The sequence below is a fragment of the Pseudophryne corroboree genome, unplaced genomic scaffold, assembly GCF_028390025.1.
Source record: "Pseudophryne corroboree isolate aPseCor3 unplaced genomic scaffold, aPseCor3.hap2 scaffold_334, whole genome shotgun sequence".
Taxonomy (NCBI): Eukaryota; Metazoa; Chordata; class Amphibia; order Anura; family Myobatrachidae; genus Pseudophryne; species Pseudophryne corroboree.
This window is the reverse complement of record NW_026970002.1, coordinates 637,635-661,538: the sequence shown is the minus strand read 5'-3', so window position 1 is coordinate 661,538 and position 23,904 is coordinate 637,635. Positions and strand designations below refer to the sequence as shown.

General features: G+C 48.1%; 32 non-coding genes and 3 pseudogenes across 32 annotated transcripts; 5 read left to right on the top strand and 30 right to left on the bottom strand.

Moving 5' to 3' along the window:
- Positions 1-190: 190 nt before the first annotated feature.
- Positions 191-353, bottom strand: LOC135019345 (U1 spliceosomal RNA). The gene has a single exon (XR_010216923.1). It is a non-coding gene; the product is annotated as a U1 spliceosomal RNA (small nuclear RNA).
- Positions 354-504: 151 nt separating this feature from the next.
- On the bottom strand, positions 505-668 carry LOC135019163 (U1 spliceosomal RNA). The gene has a single exon (XR_010216757.1). It is a non-coding gene; the product is annotated as a U1 spliceosomal RNA (small nuclear RNA).
- Positions 669-1,342: 674 nt separating this feature from the next.
- Positions 1,343-1,505, bottom strand: LOC135019306 (U1 spliceosomal RNA). Its single transcript, XR_010216894.1, has one exon. It is a non-coding gene; the product is annotated as a U1 spliceosomal RNA (small nuclear RNA).
- Positions 1,506-1,657: 152 nt separating this feature from the next.
- Positions 1,658-1,821, bottom strand: LOC135019155 (U1 spliceosomal RNA). Its single transcript, XR_010216750.1, has one exon. It is a non-coding gene; the product is annotated as a U1 spliceosomal RNA (small nuclear RNA).
- Positions 1,822-2,515: 694 nt separating this feature from the next.
- On the bottom strand, positions 2,516-2,657 carry LOC135019329 (U1 spliceosomal RNA; annotated as a pseudogene).
- A 152-nt stretch (positions 2,658-2,809) lies between these two features.
- On the bottom strand, positions 2,810-2,973 carry LOC135019210 (U1 spliceosomal RNA). Its single transcript, XR_010216803.1, has one exon. It is a non-coding gene; the product is annotated as a U1 spliceosomal RNA (small nuclear RNA).
- A 695-nt stretch (positions 2,974-3,668) lies between these two features.
- On the bottom strand, positions 3,669-3,810 carry LOC135019420 (U1 spliceosomal RNA; annotated as a pseudogene).
- Positions 3,811-3,962: 152 nt separating this feature from the next.
- Positions 3,963-4,126, bottom strand: LOC135019204 (U1 spliceosomal RNA). Its single transcript, XR_010216797.1, has one exon. It is a non-coding gene; the product is annotated as a U1 spliceosomal RNA (small nuclear RNA).
- Positions 4,127-4,800: 674 nt separating this feature from the next.
- Positions 4,801-4,963, bottom strand: LOC135019344 (U1 spliceosomal RNA). The gene has a single exon (XR_010216922.1). It is a non-coding gene; the product is annotated as a U1 spliceosomal RNA (small nuclear RNA).
- Positions 4,964-5,114: 151 nt separating this feature from the next.
- Positions 5,115-5,278, bottom strand: LOC135019162 (U1 spliceosomal RNA). Its single transcript, XR_010216756.1, has one exon. It is a non-coding gene; the product is annotated as a U1 spliceosomal RNA (small nuclear RNA).
- Positions 5,279-5,952: 674 nt separating this feature from the next.
- LOC135019304 (U1 spliceosomal RNA) lies at positions 5,953-6,115 on the bottom strand. Its single transcript, XR_010216893.1, has one exon. It is a non-coding gene; the product is annotated as a U1 spliceosomal RNA (small nuclear RNA).
- A 152-nt stretch (positions 6,116-6,267) lies between these two features.
- LOC135019197 (U1 spliceosomal RNA) lies at positions 6,268-6,431 on the bottom strand. The gene has a single exon (XR_010216790.1). It is a non-coding gene; the product is annotated as a U1 spliceosomal RNA (small nuclear RNA).
- A 671-nt stretch (positions 6,432-7,102) lies between these two features.
- On the bottom strand, positions 7,103-7,265 carry LOC135019375 (U1 spliceosomal RNA). The gene has a single exon (XR_010216952.1). It is a non-coding gene; the product is annotated as a U1 spliceosomal RNA (small nuclear RNA).
- A 152-nt stretch (positions 7,266-7,417) lies between these two features.
- On the bottom strand, positions 7,418-7,581 carry LOC135019203 (U1 spliceosomal RNA). Its single transcript, XR_010216796.1, has one exon. It is a non-coding gene; the product is annotated as a U1 spliceosomal RNA (small nuclear RNA).
- Positions 7,582-8,255: 674 nt separating this feature from the next.
- On the bottom strand, positions 8,256-8,418 carry LOC135019343 (U1 spliceosomal RNA). Its single transcript, XR_010216921.1, has one exon. It is a non-coding gene; the product is annotated as a U1 spliceosomal RNA (small nuclear RNA).
- Positions 8,419-8,569: 151 nt separating this feature from the next.
- LOC135019161 (U1 spliceosomal RNA) lies at positions 8,570-8,733 on the bottom strand. Its single transcript, XR_010216755.1, has one exon. It is a non-coding gene; the product is annotated as a U1 spliceosomal RNA (small nuclear RNA).
- A 674-nt stretch (positions 8,734-9,407) lies between these two features.
- Positions 9,408-9,570, bottom strand: LOC135019303 (U1 spliceosomal RNA). Its single transcript, XR_010216892.1, has one exon. It is a non-coding gene; the product is annotated as a U1 spliceosomal RNA (small nuclear RNA).
- Positions 9,571-9,722: 152 nt separating this feature from the next.
- On the bottom strand, positions 9,723-9,886 carry LOC135019196 (U1 spliceosomal RNA). Its single transcript, XR_010216789.1, has one exon. It is a non-coding gene; the product is annotated as a U1 spliceosomal RNA (small nuclear RNA).
- A 671-nt stretch (positions 9,887-10,557) lies between these two features.
- Positions 10,558-10,721, bottom strand: LOC135019356 (U1 spliceosomal RNA). Its single transcript, XR_010216933.1, has one exon. It is a non-coding gene; the product is annotated as a U1 spliceosomal RNA (small nuclear RNA).
- A 152-nt stretch (positions 10,722-10,873) lies between these two features.
- LOC135019308 (U1 spliceosomal RNA) lies at positions 10,874-11,037 on the bottom strand. The gene has a single exon (XR_010216896.1). It is a non-coding gene; the product is annotated as a U1 spliceosomal RNA (small nuclear RNA).
- Positions 11,038-11,731: 694 nt separating this feature from the next.
- Positions 11,732-11,873, bottom strand: LOC135019393 (U1 spliceosomal RNA; annotated as a pseudogene).
- Positions 11,874-12,025: 152 nt separating this feature from the next.
- LOC135019376 (U1 spliceosomal RNA) lies at positions 12,026-12,189 on the bottom strand. The gene has a single exon (XR_010216953.1). It is a non-coding gene; the product is annotated as a U1 spliceosomal RNA (small nuclear RNA).
- Positions 12,190-12,860: 671 nt separating this feature from the next.
- Positions 12,861-13,023, bottom strand: LOC135019380 (U1 spliceosomal RNA). The gene has a single exon (XR_010216956.1). It is a non-coding gene; the product is annotated as a U1 spliceosomal RNA (small nuclear RNA).
- Positions 13,024-13,175: 152 nt separating this feature from the next.
- Positions 13,176-13,339, bottom strand: LOC135019483 (U1 spliceosomal RNA). Its single transcript, XR_010217032.1, has one exon. It is a non-coding gene; the product is annotated as a U1 spliceosomal RNA (small nuclear RNA).
- Positions 13,340-13,954: 615 nt separating this feature from the next.
- LOC135019371 (U1 spliceosomal RNA) lies at positions 13,955-14,117 on the bottom strand. The gene has a single exon (XR_010216948.1). It is a non-coding gene; the product is annotated as a U1 spliceosomal RNA (small nuclear RNA).
- Positions 14,118-14,269: 152 nt separating this feature from the next.
- On the bottom strand, positions 14,270-14,433 carry LOC135019269 (U1 spliceosomal RNA). Its single transcript, XR_010216861.1, has one exon. It is a non-coding gene; the product is annotated as a U1 spliceosomal RNA (small nuclear RNA).
- Positions 14,434-15,104: 671 nt separating this feature from the next.
- Positions 15,105-15,267, bottom strand: LOC135019391 (U1 spliceosomal RNA). The gene has a single exon (XR_010216965.1). It is a non-coding gene; the product is annotated as a U1 spliceosomal RNA (small nuclear RNA).
- Positions 15,268-15,419: 152 nt separating this feature from the next.
- LOC135019153 (U1 spliceosomal RNA) lies at positions 15,420-15,583 on the bottom strand. Its single transcript, XR_010216748.1, has one exon. It is a non-coding gene; the product is annotated as a U1 spliceosomal RNA (small nuclear RNA).
- Positions 15,584-16,254: 671 nt separating this feature from the next.
- Positions 16,255-16,417, bottom strand: LOC135019417 (U1 spliceosomal RNA). The gene has a single exon (XR_010216983.1). It is a non-coding gene; the product is annotated as a U1 spliceosomal RNA (small nuclear RNA).
- Positions 16,418-16,561: 144 nt separating this feature from the next.
- LOC135019468 (U5 spliceosomal RNA) lies at positions 16,562-16,677 on the top strand. Its single transcript, XR_010217017.1, has one exon. It is a non-coding gene; the product is annotated as a U5 spliceosomal RNA (small nuclear RNA).
- A 270-nt stretch (positions 16,678-16,947) lies between these two features.
- LOC135019478 (U5 spliceosomal RNA) lies at positions 16,948-17,063 on the top strand. The gene has a single exon (XR_010217027.1). It is a non-coding gene; the product is annotated as a U5 spliceosomal RNA (small nuclear RNA).
- Positions 17,064-17,349: 286 nt separating this feature from the next.
- Positions 17,350-17,465, top strand: LOC135019458 (U5 spliceosomal RNA). Its single transcript, XR_010217008.1, has one exon. It is a non-coding gene; the product is annotated as a U5 spliceosomal RNA (small nuclear RNA).
- Positions 17,466-17,739: 274 nt separating this feature from the next.
- On the top strand, positions 17,740-17,855 carry LOC135019508 (U5 spliceosomal RNA). The gene has a single exon (XR_010217057.1). It is a non-coding gene; the product is annotated as a U5 spliceosomal RNA (small nuclear RNA).
- A 275-nt stretch (positions 17,856-18,130) lies between these two features.
- Positions 18,131-18,246, top strand: LOC135019524 (U5 spliceosomal RNA). The gene has a single exon (XR_010217072.1). It is a non-coding gene; the product is annotated as a U5 spliceosomal RNA (small nuclear RNA).
- A 5,364-nt stretch (positions 18,247-23,610) lies between these two features.
- TRNAN-AUU (transfer RNA asparagine (anticodon AUU)) lies at positions 23,611-23,684 on the bottom strand. The gene has a single exon. It is a non-coding gene; the product is annotated as a tRNA-Asn (tRNA).
- Between the last annotated feature and the right edge of the window lie 220 nt (positions 23,685-23,904).

Sequence of the window (23,904 nt, the reverse complement as noted above, 5' to 3'; positions counted from 1 at the left end):
TGTAAGGCAAGTAAAAGGGTGTGGGCCCTGCTGCACTACCTGTAGTTTGCATTGTGCATTGGAAGGCACAAAGTAAGCAGACGGGAGGAGAAGTCAGGATAGTGCGCAAGGGCATAGAAGGGAGCGGCTCAAGAAAAGAGAAGTGGAACCAGACAGCAAACTAGGCTGAAGAGAGACCTGAGACAAAGAGATCTGAATTATACGAGAGCCGACCAGGGGAAACACAAATTATGCAGTCAAGTTTCCCACATTTAGGGAAAACGCAGGAGCAGCACACCCAGAGTGCAATGGGTGAGCCTTGCCCTGGGAGAAGCACCTACATGATCATAGTATCTCACCTGCCAGGTAAGTAGAAGTTGGGCTAGAGCTGGGGAGGGTCGCTGCTCGGGTACCCCCCTGTCAAGTGAAGGAGATCCAACTGAGGCAGCACAAGGGACTCTCGAAAGAAGAACAAGGCTAGAGGAAGATCTGAGACAAAGAAATCTGACTTTTACCAGAGCTGACCAGAGGAAAGCACAAACACAGTCCGCTACTACCACAAATAATGCAGTCGAGTTTCCCACATTTGGGGAAATCACAGGGGTCAGCATACCCTGAATGCAATGAATGAACCTCACCCTGGGAGAACAATCTTCATGACCATGGTATCTCCTATGCAAAATAAGTATGATTTGGGATAGGGCTGGGGAGGGCCGCTGCTCAGGCACATCTCTGTCAAGTAAAGGAGATTCAACTGAGGCAGCACAAGGGAACTCTCATCTGGGGACAACAACTGCAGGGAGAACACATATTTTCAGAAGAACATGGGAGGGCAGAAGGCTGCCTAATACTGAAGCACCCCCAAACAACAAACCAAATGCAACAACTAGTGCAAGCATTCCTGGGGGAAGGCCTGCAGCAGATGGATTTGCATATGGTGATGTCATCCAAGCAGTGGGTCAAAGTTGGCTTCAACCCTCGTCTGCATATGAAAAGAGAAAAGGGGCGTGCAGGGCATGGCGGCCTTTTGCGGCGCTTGGATGACCCCTAGTTCGCATTAAACACCTCCACCCTCCTTCGGTGTGGGGCTCATGTTGGCTATGCCCCAGCCCCTGAAGCATTCAAGCTGATTTCTTGCAGCATCTGGGCACTGTAACAGCTCCAGAGCTGCTCTGTAAGGCAAGTAAAAGGGTGTGGGCCCTGCAGCACTACCTGTAGTTCGCATTGTGCTTTGGAAGGCACAAAGTAAGCAGAGAGGAGGAGAAGTCAGGATAGTGCGCAAGGGCATAGAAGAGAGCGGCTCAAGAAAAGAGAAGTGGAAACAGACAGCAAACTAGGCTGGAGAGAGACCTGAGACAAAGAGATCTGAATTATACGAGAGCCGACCAGGGGAAACACAAATTATGCAGTCAAGTTTCCCACATTTGGGGAAATCGCAGGAGCAGCACACCCAGAGTGCAATGGGTGAGCCTTGCCCTGGGAGAAGCACCTTCATGATCATAGTATCTCACCTGGCAGGTAAGTAGGATTTGGGCTAGAGCTGGGGAGGGTCGCTGCTCGGGTACCCCCCTGTCAAGTGAAGGAGATCCAACTGAGGCAGCACAAGGGAACTCTCGAAAGAAGAACAAGGCTAGAGTAAAATATGAGACAAAGAAATCTGACTTTTACCAGAGCTGACCAGAGGAAAGCACAAACACAGTCCCCCACTACCACAAATAATGCAGTCAAGTTTCCCACATTTGGGGAAATCACAGGGGTCAGCATACCCAAAATGCAATGAATGAACCTCACCCTGAGAGAACAATCTTCATGACCATGGTATCTCCTATGCAAAATAAGTATGATTTGGAATAGGGCTGGGGAGGGCCGCTGCTCATGCACATCTCTGTCAAGTAAAGGAGATTCGACTGAGGCAGCACAAGGGAACTCTCATCTGGGGACAACAACTGCAGGGAGAACACATATTTTTAGATGAACATGGGAGGGCAGAAGGCTGCCTAATACTGAAGCACCCCCAAACAACAAACCAAATGCAACAACTAATGCAAGCATTCCTGGGGGAAGTTCTGCAGAAGACGGATTTGCATACGGTGATGTCATCCAAGCAGTTGGTCAAAGTTGGCTTCAACCCTCATCTGCATATGAAAAGAGAAAAGGGGCGTGCAGGGCATGGCGGCCTTTTGCGGTGCTTGGATGACCCCTAGTTCGCATTAAACACCTCCACCCTCCTTTGGTGTGGGGCTCATGTTGGCCATGCCCCATCCCCTGAAGCATTCAAGCTGATTTCTTGCACAGCTGGGCACTGTAACAGCTCCAGAGCTGCTCTGTAAGGCAAGTAAAAGGGTGTGGGCCCTGCAGCACTACCTGTAGTTTGCATTGTACATTGGAAGGCACAAAGTAAGCAGACGGGAGCAGAAGTCAGGATAGTGCACAAGGGTATAGAAGGGAGGGGCTCAAGAAAAAAGAAGTGGAAACAGACAGCAAACTAGGCTGGAGAGAGACCTGAGACAAAGAGATCTGAATTATATGAGAGCCGACCAGGGGAAACACAAATTATGCAGTCAAGTTTCCCACATTTGGGGAAATCGCAGGGGCAGCACACCCAGAGTGCAATGGGTGAGCCTTGCCCTGGGAGAAGCACCTTCATGATCATAGTATCTCACCTGGCAGGTAAGTAGGAGTTGGGCTAGAGCTGGGGAGGGTCGCTGCTCGGGCACCCCCCTGTCAAGTGAAGGAGATCCAACTGAGGCAGCACAAGGGAACTCTTGAAAGAAGAACAAGGCTAGAGGAAGATCTGAAACAAAGAAATCTGACTTTTACCAGAGCTTACCAGAGGAAAACACAAACACAGTCCCCCACTACCACAAATAAAGCAGTCGAGTTTCCCACATTTGGGGAAATCACAGGGGTCAGCATACCCAGAATGCAATGAATGAACCTCACCCTGGGAGAATAATCTTCATGACCATGGTATCTCCTATGCAAAATAAGTATGATTTGGGATAGGGCTGGGGAGGGCCGCTGCTCAGGCACATCTCTGTCAAGTAAAGGAGATTCAAATGAGGCAGCACAAGGGAACTCTCATCTGGGGACAACAACTGCAGGGAGAACATATATTTTCAGATGAACATGGGAGGGCAGAAGGCTGCCTAATACTGAAGCACCCCCAAACAACAACCCAAATGCAACAACTAGTGCAAGCATTCCTGGGGGAAGGCCTGCCGCAGATGGATTTGCATATGGTGATGTCATCCAAGCAGTGGGTCAAAGTTGGCTTCAACCCTCGTCTGCATATGAAAACAGAAAAGGGGCGTGCAGGGCATGGTGGCCTTTTGCGGCGCTTGTCTGACCCCTAGTTTGCATTAAACACCTCCACCCTCCTTCGGTGTGGGGCTCATGTTGGCTATGCCCCAGCCCCTGAAGCATTCAAGCTGATTTCTTGCAGCAGCTGGGCACTGTAACAGCTCCAGAGCTGCTCTGTAAGGCAAGTAAAAGGATGTGGGCCCTGCAGCACTACCTGTAGTTTGCATTGTGCATTGGAAGGCACAAAGTAAGCAGACGGGAGGAGAAGTCAGGATAGTGCACAAGGGTATAGATGGGAGGGGCTCAAGAAAAAAGAAGTGGAAACAGACAGCAAACTAGGCTGGAGAGAGACCTGAGACAAAGAGATCTAAATTATACGAGAGCCGACCAGGGGAAACACAAATTATGCAGTCAAGTTTCCCACATTTCGGGAAATCGCAGGGGCAGCACACCCAGAGTGCAATGGGTGGGCCTTGCCCTGGGAGAAGCACCTTCATGATCATAGTATCTCACCTGGCAGGTAAATAGGAGTTGGGCTAGAGCTGGGGAGGGTCGCTGCTCGGGCACCCCCCTGTCAAGTGAAGGAGATCCAACTGAGGCAGCACAAGGGAACTCTCGAAAGAAGAACAAGGCTAGAGGAAGATCTGAAACAAAGAAATCTGACTTTTACCAGAGCTGACCAGAGGAAAACACAAACACAGTCCCCCACTACCACAAATAAAGCAGTCGAGTTTCCCACATTTGGGGAAATCACAGAGGTCAGCATACCCAGAATGCAATGAATGAACCTCACCCTGGGAGAACAATCTTCATGACCATGGTATCTCCTATGCAAAATAAGTATGATTTGGAATAGGGCTGGGGAGGGCCGCTGCTCATGCACATCTCTGTTAAGTAAAGGAGATTCAACTGAGGCAGCACAAGGGAACTCTCATCTGGGGACAACAACTGCAGGGAGAACACATATTTTCAGATGAACATTGGAGGGCAGAAGGCTGCCTAATACTGAAGCACCCCCAAACAACAAACCAAATGCAACAACTAGAACAAGCATTCCTGGGGGAAGTTCTGCAGAAGACGGATTTGCATATGGTGATGTCATCCAAGCAGTGGGTCAAAGTTGGCTTCAACCCTCATCTGCATATGAAAAGAGAAAAGGGGCGTGCAGGGCATGGCGGCCTTTTGCGGTGCTTGGATGACCCCTTTTTCGCATTAAACACCCCCACCCTCCTTTGGTGTGGGGCTCATGTTGGCCATGCCCCATCCCCTGAAGCATTCAAGATGATTTCTTGCAGCAGCTGGGCACTGTAACAGCTCCAGAGCTGCTCTGTAAGGCAAGTAAAAGGGTGTGGGCCCTGCTGCACTACCTGTAGTTTGCATTGTGCATTGGAAGGCACAAAGTAAGCAGACGGGAGGAGAAGTCAGGATAGTGCGCAAGGGCATAGAAGGGAGCGGCTCAAGAAAAGAGAAGTGGAACCAGACAGCAAACTAGGCTGAAGAGAGACCTGAGACAAAGAGATCTGAATTATACGAGAGCCGACCAGGGGAAACACAAATTATGCAGTCAAGTTTCCCACATTTAGGGAAAACGCAGGAGCAGCACACCCAGAGTGCAATGGGTGAGCCTTGCCCTGGGAGAAGCACCTACATGATCATAGTATCTCACCTGCCAGGTAAGTAGAAGTTGGGCTAGAGCTGGGGAGGGTCGCTGCTCGGGTACCCCCCTGTCAAGTGAAGGAGATCCAACTGAGGCAGCACAAGGGACTCTCGAAAGAAGAACAAGGCTAGAGGAAGATCTGAGACAAAGAAATCTGACTTTTACCAGAGCTGACCAGAGGAAAGCACAAACACAGTCCGCTACTACCACAAATAATGCAGTCGAGTTTCCCACATTTGGGGAAATCACAGGGGTCAGCATACCCTGAATGCAATGAATGAACCTCACCCTGGGAGAACAATCTTCATGACCATGGTATCTCCTATGCAAAATAAGTATGATTTGGGATAGGGCTGGGGAGGGCCGCTGCTCAGGCACATCTCTGTCAAGTAAAGGAGATTCAACTGAGGCAGCACAAGGGAACTCTCATCTGGGGACAACAACTGCAGGGAGAACACATATTTTCAGAAGAACATGGGAGGGCAGAAGGCTGCCTAATACTGAAGCACCCCCAAACAACAAACCAAATGCAACAACTAGTGCAAGCATTCCTGGGGGAAGGCCTGCAGCAGATGGATTTGCATATGGTGATGTCATCCAAGCAGTGGGTCAAAGTTGGCTTCAACCCTCGTCTGCATATGAAAAGAGAAAAGGGGCGTGCAGGGCATGGCGGCCTTTTGCGGCGCTTGGATGACCCCTAGTTCGCATTAAACACCTCCACCCTCCTTCGGTGTGGGGCTCATGTTGGCTATGCCCCAGCCCCTGAAGCATTCAAGCTGATTTCTTGCAGCATCTGGGCACTGTAACAGCTCCAGAGCTGCTCTGTAAGGCAAGTAAAAGGGTGTGGGCCCTGCAGCACTACCTGTAGTTCGCATTGTGCTTTGGAAGGCACAAAGTAAGCAGAGAGGAGGAGAAGTCAGGATAGTGCGCAAGGGCATAGAAGAGAGCGGCTCAAGAAAAGAGAAGTGGAAACAGACAGCAAACTAGGCTGGAGAGAGACCTGAGACAAAGAGATCTGAATTATACGAGAGCCGACCAGGGGAAACACAAATTATGCAGTCAAGTTTCCCACATTTGGGGAAATCGCAGGAGCAGCACACCCAGAGTGCAATGGGTGAGCCTTGCCCTGGGAGAAGCACCTTCATGATCATAGTATCTCACCTGGCAGGTAAGTAGGATTTGGGCTAGAGCTGGGGAGGGTCGCTGCTCGGGTACCCCCCTGTCAAGTGAAGGAGATCCAACTGAGGCAGCACAAGGGAACTCTCGAAAGAAGAACAAGGCTAGAGTAAAATATGAGACAAAGAAATCTGACTTTTACCAGAGCTGACCAGAGGAAAGCACAAACACAGTCCCCCACTACCACAAATAATGCAGTCAAGTTTCCCACATTTGGGGAAATCACAGGGGTCAGCATACCCAAAATGCAATGAATGAACCTCACCCCGAGAGAACAATCTTCATGACCATGGTATCTCCTATGCAAAATAAGTATGATTTGGAATAGGGCTGGGGAGGGCCGCTGCTCATGCACATCTCTGTCAAGTAAAGGAGATTCAACTGAGGCAGCACAAGGGAACTCTCATCTGGGGACAACAACTGCAGGGAGAACACATATTTTTAGATGAACATGGGAGGGCAGAAGGCTGCCTAATACTGAAGCACCCCCAAACAACAAACCAAATGCAACAACTAGTGCAAGCATTCCTGGGGGAAGTTCTGCAGAAGACGGATTTGCATACGGTGATGTCATCCAAGCAGTTGGTCAAAGTTGGCTTCAACCCTCATCTGCATATGAAAAGAGAAAAGGGGCGTGCAGGGCATGGCGGCCTTTTGCGGTGCTTGGATGACCCCTAGTTTGCATTAAACACCTCCACCCTCCTTTGGTGTGGGGCTCATGTTGGCCATGCCCCATCCCCTGAAGCATTCAAGCAGATTTCTTGCAGCAGCTGGGCACTGTAACAGCTCCAGAGCTGCTCTGTAAGGCAAGTAAAAGGGTGTTGGCCCTGCAGCACTACCTGTAGTTTGCATTGTGCGTTGGAAGGCACAAAGTAAGCAGACAGGAGAAGTCAGGAGAGTGCACAAGGGCATAGAAGGCAGGGGCTCAAGAAAAGAGAAGTGGAAACAGACAGCAAACTAGGCTAAAGAGAGACCTGAGACAAAGAGATCTGAATTATACGAGAGCCGACCAGGGGAAACACAAATTATGCAGTCAAGTTTCCCACATTTCGGGAAATCGCAGGGGCAGCACACCCAGAGTGCAATGGGTGGGCCTTGCCCTGGGAGAAGCACCTTCATGATCATAGTATCTCACCTGGCAGGTAAGTAGGAGTTGGGCTAGAGCTGGGGAGGGTCGCTGCTCGGGCACCCCCCTGTCAAGTGAAGGAGATCCAACTGAGGCAGCACAAGGGAACTCTCGAAAGAAGAACAAGGCTAGAGGAAGATCTGAAACAAAGAAATCTGACTTTTACCAGAGCTGACCAGAGGAAAACACAAACACAGTCCCCCACTACCACAAATAAAGCAGTCGAGTTTCCCACATTTGGGGAAATCACAGAGGTCAGCATACCCAGAATGCAATGAATGAACCTCACCCTGGGAGAACAATCTTCATGACCATGGTATCTCCTATGCAAAATAAGTATGATTTGGAATAGGGCTGGGGAGGGCCGCTGCTCATGCACATCTCTGTCAAGTAAAGGAGATTCAACTGAGGCAGCACAAGGGAACTCTCATCTGGGGACAACAACTGCAGGGAGAACACATATTTTCAGATGAACATTGGAGGGCAGAAGGCTGCCTAATACTGAAGCACCCCCAAACAACAAACCAAATGCAACAACTAGAACAAGCATTCCTGGGGGAAGTTCTGCAGAAGACGGATTTGCATATGGTGATGTCATCCAAGCAGTGGGTCAAAGTTGGCTTCAACCCTCATCTGCATATGAAAAGAGAAAAGGGGCGTGCAGGGCATGGCGGCCTTTTGCGGTGCTTGGATGACCCCTTTTTCGCATTAAACACCCCCACCCTCCTTTGGTGTGGGGCTCATGTTGGCCATGCCCCATCCCCTGAAGCATTCAAGATGATTTCTTGCAGCAGCTGGGCACTGTAACAGCTCCAGAGCTGCTCTGTAAGGCAAGTAAAAGGGTGTGGGCCCTGCTGCACTACCTGTAGTTTGCATTGTGCATTGGAAGGCACAAAGTAAGCAGACGGGAGGAGAAGTCAGGATAGTGCGCAAGGGCATAGAAGGGAGCGGCTCAAGAAAAGAGAAGTGGAACCAGACAGCAAACTAGGCTGAAGAGAGACCTGAGACAAAGAGATCTGAATTATACGAGAGCCGACCAGGGGAAACACAAATTATGCAGTCAAGTTTCCCACATTTAGGGAAAACGCAGGAGCAGCACACCCAGAGTGCAATGGGTGAGCCTTGCCCTGGGAGAAGCACCTACATGATCATAGTATCTCACCTGCCAGGTAAGTAGAAGTTGGGCTAGAGCTGGGGAGGGTCGCTGCTCGGGTACCCCCCTGTCAAGTGAAGGAGATCCAACTGAGGCAGCACAAGGGACTCTCGAAAGAAGAACAAGGCTAGAGGAAGATCTGAGACAAAGAAATCTGACTTTTACCAGAGCTGACCAGAGGAAAGCACAAACACAGTCCGCTACTACCACAAATAATGCAGTCGAGTTTCCCACATTTGGGGAAATCACAGGGGTCAGCATACCCTGAATGCAATGAATGAACCTCACCCTGGGAGAACAATCTTCATGACCATGGTATCTCCTATGCAAAATAAGTATGATTTGGGATAGGGCTGGGGAGGGCCGCTGCTCAGGCACATCTCTGTCAAGTAAAGGAGATTCAACTGAGGCAGCACAAGGGAACTCTCATCTGGGGACAACAACTGCAGGGAGAACACATATTTTCAGAAGAACATGGGAGGGCAGAAGGCTGCCTAATACTGAAGCACCCCCAAACAACAAACCAAATGCAACAACTAGTGCAAGCATTCCTGGGGGAAGGCCTGCAGCAGATGGATTTGCATATGGTGATGTCATCCAAGCAGTGGGTCAAAGTTGGCTTCAACCCTCGTCTGCATATGAAAAGAGAAAAGGGGCGTGCAGGGCATGGCGGCCTTTTGCGGCGCTTGGATGACCCCTAGTTCGCATTAAACACCTCCACCCTCCTTCGGTGTGGGGCTCATGTTGGCTATGCCCCAGCCCCTGAAGCATTCAAGCTGATTTCTTGCAGCATCTGGGCACTGTAACAGCTCCAGAGCTGCTCTGTAAGGCAAGTAAAAGGGTGTGGGCCCTGCAGCACTACCTGTAGTTCGCATTGTGCTTTGGAAGGCACAAAGTAAGCAGAGAGGAGGAGAAGTCAGGATAGTGCGCAAGGGCATAGAAGAGAGCGGCTCAAGAAAAGAGAAGTGGAAACAGACAGCAAACTAGGCTGGAGAGAGACCTGAGACAAAGAGATCTGAATTATACGAGAGCCGACCAGGGGAAACACAAATTATGCAGTCAAGTTTCCCACATTTGGGGAAATCGCAGGAGCAGCACACCCAGAGTGCAATGGGTGAGCCTTGCCCTGGGAGAAGCACCTTCATGATCATAGTATCTCACCTGGCAGGTAAGTAGGATTTGGGCTAGAGCTGGGGAGGGTCGCTGCTCGGGTACCCCCCTGTCAAGTGAAGGAGATCCAACTGAGGCAGCACAAGGGAACTCTCGAAAGAAGAACAAGGCTAGAGTAAAATATGAGACAAAGAAATCTGACTTTTACCAGAGCTGACCAGAGGAAAGCACAAACACAGTCCCCCACTACCACAAATAATGCAGTCAAGTTTCCCACATTTGGGGAAATCACAGGGGTCAGCATACCCAAAATGCAATGAATGAACCTCACCCCGAGAGAACAATCTTCATGACCATGGTATCTCCTATGCAAAATAAGTATGATTTGGAATAGGGCTGGGGAGGGCCGCTGCTCATGCACATCTCTGTCAAGTAAAGGAGATTCAACTGAGGCAGCACAAGGGAACTCTCATCTGGGGACAACAACTGCAGGGAGAACACATATTTTTAGATGAACATGGGAGGGCAGAAGGCTGCCTAATACTGAAGCACCCCCAAACAACAAACCAAATGCAACAACTAGTGCAAGCATTCCTGGGGGAAGTTCTGCAGAAGACGGATTTGCATACGGTGATGTCATCCAAGCAGTTGGTCAAAGTTGGCTTCAACCCTCATCTGCATATGAAAAGAGAAAAGGGGCGTGCAGGGCATGGCGGCCTTTTGCGGTGCTTGGATGACCCCTAGTTTGCATTAAACACCTCCACCCTCCTTTGGTGTGGGGCTCATGTTGGCCATGCCCCATCCCCTGAAGCATTCAAGCAGATTTCTTGCAGCAGCTGGGCACTGTAACAGCTCCAGAGCTGCTCTGTAAGGCAAGTAAAAGGGTGTTGGCCCTGCAGCACTACCTGTAGTTTGCATTGTGCGTTGGAAGGCACAAAGTAAGCAGACAGGAGAAGTCAGGAGAGTGCACAAGGGCATAGAAGGCAGGGGCTCAAGAAAAGAGAAGTGGAAACAGACAGCAAACTAGGCTAAAGAGAGACCTGAGACAAAGAGATCTGAATTATACGAGTAGCCGACCAGAGGAAACACAAATTATGCAATCAAGTGTCCCACATTTGGGGAAATCGTAGGAGCAGCACACCCAGAGTGCAATGGGTGAGCCTTGCCCTGGGAGAAGCACCTTCCTGATCATAGTATCTCACCTGGCAGGTAAGTAGGAGTTGGGCTTGAGCTGGGGAGGGTCGCTGCTCGGGCACCCCCCTGTCAAGTGAAGGAGATCCAACTGAGGCAGCACAAGGAAACTCTCAAAAAAAGAACAAGGCTAGAGGAAGATCTGAGACAAAGAAATCTGACTTTTACCAGAGCTGACCAGAGGAAAGCACAAACACAGTCCCCCACTACCACAAATAATGCAGTCGAGTTTCCCACATTTGGGGAAATCACAGGGGTCAGCATACCCAGAATGCAATGAATGAACCTCACCCTGGGAGAACAATCTTCATGACCATGGTATCTCCTATGCAAAATAAGTATGATTTGGGATAGGGCTGGGGAGGGCCGCTGCTCAGGCACATCTCTGTCAAGTAAAGGAGATTCAACTGAGGCAGCACAAGGGAACTCTCATCTGGGGACAACAACTGCAGGGAGAACACATATTTTCAGATAACCATGGGAGAGCAGAAGGCTGCCTAATACTGAAGCACCCCAAACAACAAACCAAATGCAACAACTAGTACAAGCATTCCTGGGGGAAGGTCTGCAGAAGACGGATTTGCATACGGTGATGTCATCCAAGCAGTGGGCCAAAGTTGGCTGGAACCCTCATCTGCATATGAAAAGAGAAAAGGGGTATGCAGGGCATGGTGGCCTTTTGCGGCGCTTGGATGACCCTTAGTTCGCATTAAACACCTCCACCCTCCGTCGGTGTGGGGCTCATGTTGGCTATGCCCCAGCCCCTGAAGCATTCAAGCTGATTTCTTGCAGCAGCTGGGCACTGTAACAGCTCCAGAGCTGCTCTGAAAGGCATGTAAAAGGGTGTGGGCCCTGCAGCACTACCTGTAGTTTGCATTGTGCGTTGGAAGGCACAAAGTAAGCAGACAGGAGGAGAAGTCATTAGAGTCCACAAGGGTATAGAAGGGAGGGGCTCAAGAAAAAAGAAGTGGAAACAGACAGCAAACTAGGCTGGAGAGAGACCTGAGACAAAGAGATCTGAATTATATGAGAGCCGACCAGGGGAAACACAAATTATGCAGTCAAGTTTCCCACATTTGGGGAAATCGCAGGGGCAGCACACCCAGAGTGCAATGGGTGAGCCTTGCCCTGGGAGAAGCACCTACATGATCATAGTATCTCACCTGGCAGGTAAGTAGGAGTTGGGCTAGAGCTGGGGAGGGTCGCTGCTCGGGCACCCCCCTGTCAAGTGAAGGAGATCCAACTGAGGCAGCACAAGGGAACTCTCGAAAGAAGAACAAGGCTAGAGGAAGATCTGAGACAAAGAAATCTGACTTTTACCAGAGCTGACCAGAGGAAAGCACAAACACAGTCCCCCACTACCACAAATAATGCAGTTGAGTTTCCCACATTTGGGGAAATCACAGGGGTCAGCATACCCAGAATGCAATGAATGAACCTAACCCTGGGAGAACAATCTTCATGACCATGGTATCTCCTATGCAAAATAAGTATGATTTGGGATAGGGCTGGGGAGGGCCGCTGCTCAGGCACATCTCTGTCAAGTAAAGGAGATTCAACTGAGGCAGCACAAGGGAACTCTCATCTGGGGACAACAACTGCAGGGAGAACACATATTTTCAGATGAACATGGGAGGGCAGAAGGCTGCCTAATACTGAAGCACCCCCAAACAACAAACCAAATGCAACAACTAGTAAAAGCATTCCTGGGAGAAGGTCTGCAGAAGACGGATTTGCATATGGTGATGTCATCCAAGCAGTGGGCCAAAGTTGGCTGGAACCCTCATCTGCATATGAAAAGAGAAAAGGGTTATGCAGGGCATGGCGGCCTTTTGCGGTGCTTGGATGACCCCTAGTTCGCATTAAACACCTCCATTCTCCTTCGGTGTGGGGCTCATGTTGGCTATGCCCCAGCCCCTGAAGTATTCAAGCTGATTTCTTGCAGCAGCTGGGCACTGTAACAGCTCCAGAGCTGCTCTGTAAGGCAAGTAAAAGGGTGTGGGCCCTGCAGCACTACCTGTAGTTCGCATTGTGCGTTGGAAGGCACAAAGTAAGCAGACAGGAGAAGTCAGGAGAGTGCACAAGGGCATAGAAGGCAGGGGCTCAAGAAAAGAGAAGTGGAAACAGACAGCAAACTAGGCTGGAGAGAGACCTGAGACAAAGAGATCTGAATTATGCGAGAGATGACCAAGGGAAACACAAATTATGCAGTCAAGTTTCCCACATTTGGGGAAATCGCAGGGGCAGCACAACCAGAGTGCAATGGGTGAGCCTTACCCTGGGAGAAGCACCTTCATGATCATAGTATCTCACCTGGCAGGTAAGTAGGAGTTGGGCTAAAGCTGGGGAGGGTCGCTGCTCGGGCACCCCCCTCTCAAGTGAAAGAGATCCAACTGAGGCAGCACAAGGGAACTCTCGAAAGAAGAACAAGGCTAGAGGAAGATCTGATATAAAGAAATCTGATTTTTACCAGAGCTGACCAGAGGAAAGCACAAACACAGTCCCCCACTACCACAAATAATGCAGTCGAGTTTCCCACATTTGGGGAAATCACAGGGGTCAGCATACCCAAAATGCAATGAATGAACCTCACCCTCGGAGAACAATCTTCATGACCATGGTATCTCCTATGCAAAATAAGTATGATTTGGGATAGGGCTGGGGAGGGCCGCTGCTCAGGCACATCTCTGTCAAGTAAAGGAGATTCAACTGAGGCAGCACAAGGGAACTCCCATCTGGGGACAACAACTGCAGGGAGAACACATATTTTCAGATGAACATGGGAGGGCAGAAGGCTGCCTAATACTGAAGCACCCCCAAACAACAAACCAAATGCAACAACTAGTACAAGCATTCCTGGGGGAAGTTCTGCAGAAGACGGATTTGCATACGGTGATGTCATCCAAGCAGTGGGCCAAAGTTGGCTGGAACCCTCATCTGCATATGAAAAGAGAAAAGGGGTATGCAGGGCATGGCGGCCTTTTGCGGCGCTTGGATGACCCTTAGTTCGCATTAAACATCCCCACCCTCCTTCGGTGTGGTGCTCATGTTTGCTATGCCCCAGCCCCTGAAGCATTCAAGCTGATTTCTTGCAGCAGCTGGGCACTGTAACAGCTCCAGAGCTGCTCTGTACGGCAAGTAAAAGGGTGTGGGCCCTGCAGCACTACCTGTAGTTTGCATTGTGCATTGGAAGGCACTTAAGAAAAGAGAAGTGGAAACAGACAGCAAACTAGGCTGGAGAGAGACCTGAGACAAAGAGATCTGAATTATACGAGAGCCGACCAGGGGAAACACAAATTATGCAGTCAAGTTTCCCACATTTGGGGAAATCGCAGGAGCAGCACACCCAGAGTGCAATGGGTGAGCCTTGCCCTGGGAGAAGCACCTACGTGATCATAGTATCTCACCTGGCAGGTAAGTAGGAGTTGGGCTAGAGCTGGGGAGGGTCGCTGCTCGGGTACCCCCCTGTCAAGTGAAGGAGATCCAACTGAGGCAGCACAAGGGAATTCTCGAAAGAAGAACAAGGCTAGAGGAAGATCTGAAACAAAGAAATCTGACTTTTACCAGAGCTGACCAGAGGAAAACACAAACACAGTCCCCCACTACCACAAATAATGCTGTCGAGTTTCCCACATTTGGGGAAATCACAGGGGTCAGCATACCCAGAATGCAATAAATGAACCTCACACTGGGAGAATAATCTTCATGACCATGGTCTCTCCTATGCAAAATAAGTATGATTTGGGATAGGGCTGGGGAGGGCCGCTGCTCAGGCACATCTCTTTCAAGTAAAGGAGATTCAACTGAGGCAGCACAAGGGAACTCTCATCTGGGGACAACAACTGCAGGGAGAACACATATTTTCAGATGAACATGGGAGGGCAGAAGGCTGCCTAATACTGAAGCACCCCCAAACAACAAACCAAATGCAACAACTAGTGCAAGCATTCCTGGGGGAAGGCCTGCAGCAGATGGATTTGCATATGGTGATGCCATCCAAGCAGTGGGTCAAAGTTGGCTTCAACCCTCGTCTGCATATGAAAAGAGAAAAGGGGCGTGCAGGGCATGGTGGCCTTTTGCGGCGCTTGGATGACCCCTAGTTCGCATTACACACCTCCACCCTCCTTCGGTGTGGGGCTCATGTTGGCTATGCCCCAGCCCCTGAAGCATTCAAGCTGATTTCTTGCAGCAGCTGGGCACTGTAACTGCTCCAGAGCTGCTCTGTAAGGTAAGTAAAAGGGTGTGGGCCCTGCAGCACTACCTGTAGTTTGCATTGTGCGTTGGAAGGCACGAAGTAAGCAGACGGGAGAAGTCAGGATAGTGCGCAAGGGCATAGAAGGGAGCGGCTCAAGAAAAGAGAAGTGGAAACAGACAGCAAACTAGGCTGGAGAGAGACCTGAGACAAAGAGATCTGAATTATACGAGAGATGACCAAGGGAAACACAAATTATGCAGTCAAGTTTCCCACATTTGGGGAAATCGCAGGGGCAGCACAACCAGAGTGCAATGGGTGAGCCTTGCCCTGGGAGAAGCACCTTCATGATCATAGTATCTCACCTGGCAGGTAAGTAGGAGTTGGGCTAGAGCTGGGGAGGGTCGCTGCTCGGGCACCCCCCTCTCAAGTGAAAGAGATCCAACTGAGGCAGCACAAGGGAACTCTCGAAAGAAGAACAAGGCTAGAGGAAGATCTGATATAAAGAAATCTGATTTTTACCAGAGCTGACCAGAGGAAAGCACAAACACAGTCCCCCACTACCACAAATAATGCAGTCGAGTTTCCCACATTTGGGGAAATCACAGGGGTCAGCATACCCAGAATGCAATGAATGAACCTCACCCTGGGAGAACAATCTTCATGACCATGGTATCGCCTATGCAAAATAAGTATGATTTGGGATAGGGCTGGGGAGGGCCGCTGCTCAGGCACATCTCTGTCAAGTAAAGGAGATTCAACTGAGGCAGCACAAGGGAACTCTCATCTGGGGACAACAACTGCAGGGAGAACACATATTTTCAGATGAACATGGGAGGGCAGAAGGCTGCCTAATACTGAAGCACCCCCAAACAACAAACCAAATGCAACAACTAGTGCAAGCATTCCTGGGGGAAGGCCTGCAGCAGATGGATTTGCATATGGTGATGTCATCCAAACAGTGGGTCAAAGTTGGCTTCAACCCTCGTCTGCATATGAAAAGAGACAAGGGGCGTGCAGGGCATGGCGGCCTTTTGCGGCGCTTGGATGACCCCTAGTTCGCATTACACACCTCCACCCTCCTTCGGTGTGGGGCTCATGTTGGCTATGCCCCAGCCCCTGAAGCATTCAAGCTGATTTCTTGCAGCAGCTGGGCACTGTAACTGCTCCAGAGACGCTCTGTAAGGCAAGTAAAAGGGTGTGGGCCCTGCAGCACTACCTGTAGTTTGCATTGTGCGTTGGAAGGCACGAAGTAAGCAGACGGGAGAAGTCAGGATAGTGCGCAAGGGCATAGAAGGGAGCGGCTCAAGAAAAGAGAAGTGGAAACAGACAGCAAACTAGGCTGGAGAGAGACCTGAGACAAAGAGATCTGAATTATACGAGAGCCGACCAGGGGAAACACAAATTATGCAGTCAAGTTTCCCACATTTGGGGAAAACGCAGAAGCAGCACACCCAGAGTGCAATGGGTGAGCCTTGCCCTGGGAGAAGCACCTTCATGATCATAGTATCTCACCTGGCAGGTAAGTAGGAGTTGGGCTAGAGCTGGGGAGGGTCGCTGCTCGAGCATCCCCCTGTCAAGTAAAGGAGATTCAACTGAGGCAGCACAAGGGAACTCTCATCTGGGGACAACAACTGCAGGGAGAACACATATTTTCAGATAAAAATCTTGGTCATGCTCTGGTTTCTCTTCAGAACGAACAAATCTTTCGCCTTTTACTAAAGATTTCCGTGGAGAGGAGCAAAACCGAGTTTTATCTCAATTTTTGCATGCCTCATCTTTTTGGGGTTTCTTTTATCGGTTTAAAGATAGAATGAGTGTGCTTTAATGTAAGCTCATTTGCATAGAAATGACAGTAAATGTTTGTTTCTTTTCAAACAGAACTTTCTTGACCATGCTACTTGCTTGAAAGATCTGGGAGCACATGGAATACAGTACAAACCATGCTTATAGCAAGGAGAAGACAGGTGAGAAATCTGCTTTCTTTCAAATTGGGCGCTCACTTTGATCTGAATGAGGACTGCTGGCACGGCACTCAGGCGACAGGTGGAATCTTGGTCATGCTCTGGTTTCTCTGCAGAACGAACAAATCTTTCGCCTTTTACTAAAGATTTCCGTGGAGAGGAGCAAAACTGAGTTTTATCTCAATTTTTGCATGCCCCATATTATTGGGGTTTCTTTTATCGGATTAAAGACAGAACGAGTGTGCTTTCTTGTTAGCTTTAATGTAAGTTTATTTGCATAACAATGACAATAAATGTTTGTTTCTTTTCAAGCAGAACTTTCTTGACCATACTAATTGCTTGAAAGATCTGGGAGCACATGGAAAAGAGTACAAACCATGCTTATAGCAAGGGGAAGCCTGGAGAGAAATCTGCTTTCTTTCTTTCAAATTGGGTGCTCACTTTGAGCTGAATGAGGACTGCTGGCATGGCACTCAGGCAACAGGTGGAATCTTGGTCATGCTCTGGTTTCTCTTCAGAACGAACAAATCTTTCGCCTTTTACTAAAGATTTCCGTGGAGAGGAGCAAAACTGAGTTTTATCTCAATTTTTGCATGCCCCGTCTTATTGGGGTTTCTTTTATCAGTTTAAAGATAGAACGAGTGTGCTTTAATGTAAGCTCATTTGCATAGAAATGACAGTAAATGTTTGTTTCTTTTCAAACAGAACTTTCTTGACTATACTAATTGCTTGAAAGATCTGGGAGCACATGGAAAAGAGTACAAACCATGTTTATAGCAAGGGGAAGCCTGGTGAGAAATCTGCTTTCTTTCTTTCAAATTGGGTGCTCACTTTGAGCTGAATGAGGACTGCTGGCATGGCACTCAGGCGACAGGTAGAATCTTGGTCATGCTGTGGTTTCTCTTCAGAACGAACAAATCTTTCGCATTTTACTAAAGATTTCCGTGGAGAGGAGCAAAACTGAGTTTTATCTCAATTTTTGCATGCCCCATCTTATTGGGGTTTTATTTTATCGGTTTAAAGATAGAACGAGTGTTCTTTAATGTAAGCTCATTTGCATAGAAATGACAGTAAATGTTTGTTTCTTTTCAAACAGAACTTTCTTGACCACACTAATTGTTTGAAAGATCTGGGAGCACATGGAAAAGAGTACAAACCATGTTTATAGCAAGGGGAAGCCTGGTGAGAAATCTGCTTTCTTTCATTCAAATTGGGTGCTCACTTTGAGCTGAATGAGAACTGCTGGCATGGCACTCAGGCGACAGGTGGAATCTTGGTCATGCTCTGGTTTCTCTTCAGAACTAACAAATATTTCGCCTTTTATTAAAGATTTCCGTGGAGAGGAGCAAAACTGAGTTTTATCTCAATTTTTGCATGCCCCATATTATTGGGGTTTCTTTTATCAGTTTAAAGACAGAACGAGTGGGCTTTCTTGTTAGCTTTAATGTAAGTTTATTTGCATAACAATGACAGTAAATGTTTGTTTCTTTTCAAACAGAACTTTCTTGACCATGCTACTTGCTTGAAAGATCTGGGAGCACATGGAAAACAGTACAAACCATGCAGTATCACAAGAGCCTTTATTTGATCTTTCATGAAGATAGAGCAGAATTGAGGACACGTCAACAATTTCTGCCAAAGGTGGTTCATCTTTCCACATGGTGCCTTTGGCCACTGACACCTTCGTTGAGTCAAAGTCTCTGGCTGTGGTCAGAACTTTGAAAATTTATGTCACCAGAACGGTTCAGATTAGGAAAACAGAGGCTCTGTTTGTCTTGTATGCTCCCAACAGGATTGGGTGTCCTGCTTCCATGCAGACCATTATGCGCTGAATCTGTGGTAAGATTCAGCATGCTCATTCCACGGCAGGATTGCCGTTACTGAATTAGGTGAAGACCCATTCTACTAGAAAGGTGGGTTCATCCTGGGCAGCTGGTCGGGGAGTCTCAGCATTGCAACTTTGCCGAGCAGCTATTTAGTAAACACTTTTGCTAAGTTTTACAAGTTTGATACCTTGGCTGATGATAACCTCAAGTTGGGTCATTCGGTGCTGCAGAGTCGTACGCACTCTCCCACCCGTTCAAGAGCTTTGGTATAACCCCATGGTTCTTAATGTGACCCCAGCATCCTCTAGGTCGTATGAGAAAATAGGATTTTAATACCTACCGGTAAATCCTTTTCTCTTAGTACGTAGAGGATGCTGGGCACCCGTCCCAGTCCATACTGTGTCTGCAGTTATTACTTGTGGTTATACACATGTTGTGTTACGGTTCTGGTCAGCTTTTTGCTGCAATTGTTCATGCCGTTGGCTTGTGTTCTGTTGAATGCCACGTTCTGTGGCATGCTTAAGGTGTGAGCTGGTAAGATGCTCACCTTAGTTTAACAATAAATCCTTTCCTCGAAATGTCCGTCTCCCTGGGCACAGTTCCTATAACTGGAGTCTGGAGGAGGGGCATAGAGGGAGGAGCCAGTTCACACCCTTTGAAAGTCTTAAAGTGCCCATGTCTCTTGCGGATCCCGTCTATACCCCATGGTTCTTAATGTGACCCCAGCATCCTTTACGGACTAAGAGAAAAGGATGCCCTTGTGTACTATCCTGACTTCTCCTCCCGTCTGCTTACTTTGTGCCTTCCAACGCACAATGCGAACTACAGGTGGTGCTGCAGGGCCCACACCCTTTTACTTGCCTTACAGAGCAGCTCTGGAGCTGTTACAGTGCCCAGCTGCTGCAAGAAATCAGCATGAATGCTTCAGGGGATGGGGCATGGCCAACATGAGCCCCACACCAAAGGAGGGTGGGGGTGTTTAATGCGAACTAGGGGTCATCCAAGCACTGCAAAAGGCCGCCATGCCCTGCATGCCCCTTTTCTCTTTTTATATGCAGATGAGGGTTCCAGCCAACTTTGGCCCACTGCTTGGATGACATCACCGTATGCAAATCCGTCTGCTGCAGACCTTCCCCCAGGAATGCTTGTACTAGTTGTTGGATATGGTTTGATATTTGATGGTGCTTCAGTATTAGGCAGCCTTCCGCCCTCCCATGTTCATCTGAAAAGATGTGGTCTCCCTGCAGTTGTTGTCCCCAGACGAGAGTTCCCTTGTGCTTCCTCAGTTGAATCTCCTTAACTTGACGGGGGAGGGGCTGCCCGAGCTGCCACCCTCCCCAGCCCTATCCCAACTCATACTTATTTTACATATTAGATCTCTTGATCATGAAGATTGTTCTCACAGGGTGAGGTTCATCCATTATATTTTAAAATAGGAAGGTACAAATTACATATTTGAATTGCATCTATTTGCTGGATTCAAATGCCCCCCCCCCCCCTTCCTTTCTCAATTGTGCCCGTCAGCAGCTATTCTAAGGTTGCTGCCAATGGGTGTGACACATTAATTTCTTCTGTGGGGTACACTGGACTCCACAAGGATTCACATTGGGGTGTAGAGTAGGATCTTGATCTGAGGCACCAACCGGCTCAAAGCTTTTAACTGTTCCCAAGATGCTCAGCGCATCCTCCTCTATAACCCCGCTTCCATGAACAGGGAGCTCAGTTTGTAGTTGGTGCCTTCAGTAGCAGGCCACTTAACAGGGGCCTGCCTCAGGCAGCCTATTCTTAGCTATTAATTTTGACAAGAAAAGAAGAACTTGTTTTATGAGAATCTACAAGGGCTGCAGCAGGCTAGGTCTAATAGACATCTTTACTGCAGCTTCATCACTCCCAGCGGCGCTGTATACTCCCGTGCCCTGGTTGCTGGGTCACTGCAGCGGAGGCTCCGGTTTCTTCCTAAGGTCAGTCACACACACACCGCCCTTCCGGATCACGAGGCCGCTGATTAAGGGGAGCGTGGCCGTAGGGGGTGGGCCGTGTGCGCACTGGGGTGGACACTGATTACTGGGCAGCCGCTCCACTAGCCACCAGGTACAGTTAAGGAGCACAGGTCTGGGGGTTTTTCTCCTATATTAACCCAATTTTGTACTGCCCGCAGCGCATTGTGATAGGTAATAGGGCCTGATTCAGGTTGGATTGCAATCACAATAAGCGATCCAACTGCAAAAATTGCTAAGAGCATACGCATGTGCCTGCATGCGATCGCCTCTGCCTGTCAATCGGGGCAGGGGGGGAGAGTGGGGTCAGCAACACTCCATTTCCAGGTCAGGGATGGAGCAGTGCGGGGGCAAGGCTTCAAAATGGGGTCTGCAATGGAGGAGACACAGGGGGCGTGGTCACAGCGGCTGTATGACATCACATTCAGCCGCTGTGATCACAAAAATGGTGGCGGCTTCCTGCGCGCACATACAGTCTGCACCAGCAGGAGGCTACACCATTGTTTATGATCACGCTGAACTGCAGTGCGACTGCAATTATAGCATGGTAAAAAAGGGAGGTGTCATACTGGGTGGCCATGCCCTGTCACTGTGCAGGAGCCAGCACCGCTTACACACTAGTCCCCGGGTGCAGCCCCCAACCCCCGGGACACCCGGAGCAACAAAATGTAGATTCAGGCCACCAGGCCACGCCCCTACCTATGAAATCATGCCTCCTTTTTACCATTGCGCTGCTTATTTGCACGCACTGCATTACAATCTCCCTCGCCACCTCTCTGGGGGTCACCAGTGATAGTGACACCTCTGCCATGCTTGTAGCAGCTGGTCCAAAGATCTATGCCTCAAGCCCTGAGTGTTTGCCCTTGTGACTTGTTGATCATCATAGCGAAGCAGATGCTTACAGAAAACTGCAGGGGCTTAGATTGAAAATAAAAAAAATTGATGGGTATAAGGTAGAGAGGAGCGGGTTCGGTTCTCCGAGAACCGAATTCCCCACGAACTCCACGTGGTTTACACTGGTCTGAGGCAGGCTCGGTTGTTCCCGCCTGACTCGGAAAACCTGAACAAGGGAAAATGTCATCATCCCGCTGTCGGATTCTCGCGAGATTCGGATATTATATATAGAGCTGCGCGTTGCCGCCATTTTTACTCGTGCATTGAAGAGAGAGCGGAGAGGACGTGGCTATGTTCTCTCAGTGGAAATCTCAATATCAGTGCTCAGTATCAGTGGTTACTTATTGCTGCTCAGTAATACTAGTAGTGTGTCTCTCCTGCTCAGTGTCAGTTCTCAGTAGTATCCTCATCAGTGCTCAGTATCACTGCTCATTGTCTTGTGCTGCATTGTGGTGCTCAGCATACTACAGTACATTACTAATAGTCCAGTGCTGCATCTTGCTGCTCAGTGTCAGTTCTAGTATCCTCATCAGTGCTCACTATCACTGCTCATTGCATTGTGGTGTTCTGTATACTACAGTAATATAGTAACATATAGTAACATAGTTTTTGAGGTTGAATAGAGGCAAATTGCCCATCGTGTTCAACCTGTTTTAAGTTGTGATGATTCTACATACTTGCTGAATAATGTTTTATGACTAGTTAGCTACTATAACTCATGTTACCCCCGGATTAACCATGTTGATATTTTAAGTATTATAACCTTGGATAGCTTTTTCATTCAGAAATGTATCCATTCCTTTTTTAAATCCAATTACAGAGTCCGCCATTACCACCTTCCCTGGCAGGGAATTCCACATCCTGATTGCCCTAACAGTGAAGAACCCTTTCCTCCATTGCATTCTGAACTTTCCTCCAGTCGCAGCGAGTGACCACGTGTTCTTTTAATAAATAATTCCTCTGATAACTCTTTGTTATGTATCTTTACATATTTGAAGATATTAATAATATCTCCTCTTAGGCACCTCTTTTCTAGTGTATACATATTCAGCCTAGTAAGTCTTTCCTTATAGTCCAGTACTTTTAGGCCTTTAATCAATTTAGTCTTCAGGATCTCTCGGACTTCCATGAGCAGCAGAGTAGTGCAATAGAAGGATGCTGGGCCCATAACCCAGAGGTCGATTAATCGAAACTATCCTCTGCTATGTGCATTTTTTTTTTAAATTTAAAGTAATCAAAAACTGGGATTGATATTTTGGCTCTTTTATTTTTACTTAAAGTACAATAACTTTTATCATTTTAATTTGTTTTAATAGTATATTATCAGCATTGTTTTCTTTAAAAAATCCACTTAATATTCTTTACCCTATTCCTGAAATGGTAATTGACAAAAACAAACTACATTGTCACCAGAAGAGCAATGCAAAATGTACAAGTGATATATTAAAATCATCTTCCATCTTGAATTTCAATGATGCATTGGGACAACAATTTTGTGAGAAACATCTTCACCCATAAAGAAAGATTTTCTTAATTCCTTATCTGTGTGCTGATTAGATATTACCTTGTTTTCACATTAAACAGACTTCCACATGAGAAAGCAGCAAGGATGCAGTAACGTTTATGTTTCCTGGTGTCAACCTGTATTATTTCAGTAGAATTTGAAATGAGGATGCATCTTGCTGCCTTTCCAATGTAGCAAGTTTAATTCAGTAATAGGTGAAAAAACATTCCTACAAAGGTGTTAATAAGAGACTTGGCTTTGTGGACACTTTTCAGAGAGCAAATTTGTTAGCATAAAAATAAAGTCAGAAAATGAAGAGCTGTTTAATCACTCAATTGGACTTTTCTGCCAGCATAATTTTTTTTTCTCTGCAACCCACTGCTAAATTGTGCTTCCTAGCTGTTTTTTATAAAATAACTTAATCAAATCTAACTCTGATTACATCAGAGAAGGCCAGGTACCCTACACCATAAGAGGGGGTTTGAAATTTTGACTTGTCTACTTAAAGATCACCAAAATCTGATCACAAGGTCAATTACATCCCTGGGTGGGATTGAACCACCAATCTTTTGGTTAATAGCCAAACATGCTAACCGATTGCACCACAGAGACACCTCGTAAAAGTATATACTGACAAAGGCTAATAAGCATTCATCTAGAACGTTTCCTAGAAAAACTTTAAAAAGTCAATAATCTGGAGAGTTTTTGTAAGAAACACATTGGTACTTTCCCATGATGAGTGAGTGCTTCAGGATCTCTTGCACTTACATGAGCAGCAGAGTACTGCAACGGAAGCATGCTGGGCCCATAACCCAGAGGTAGGCAGATTGAA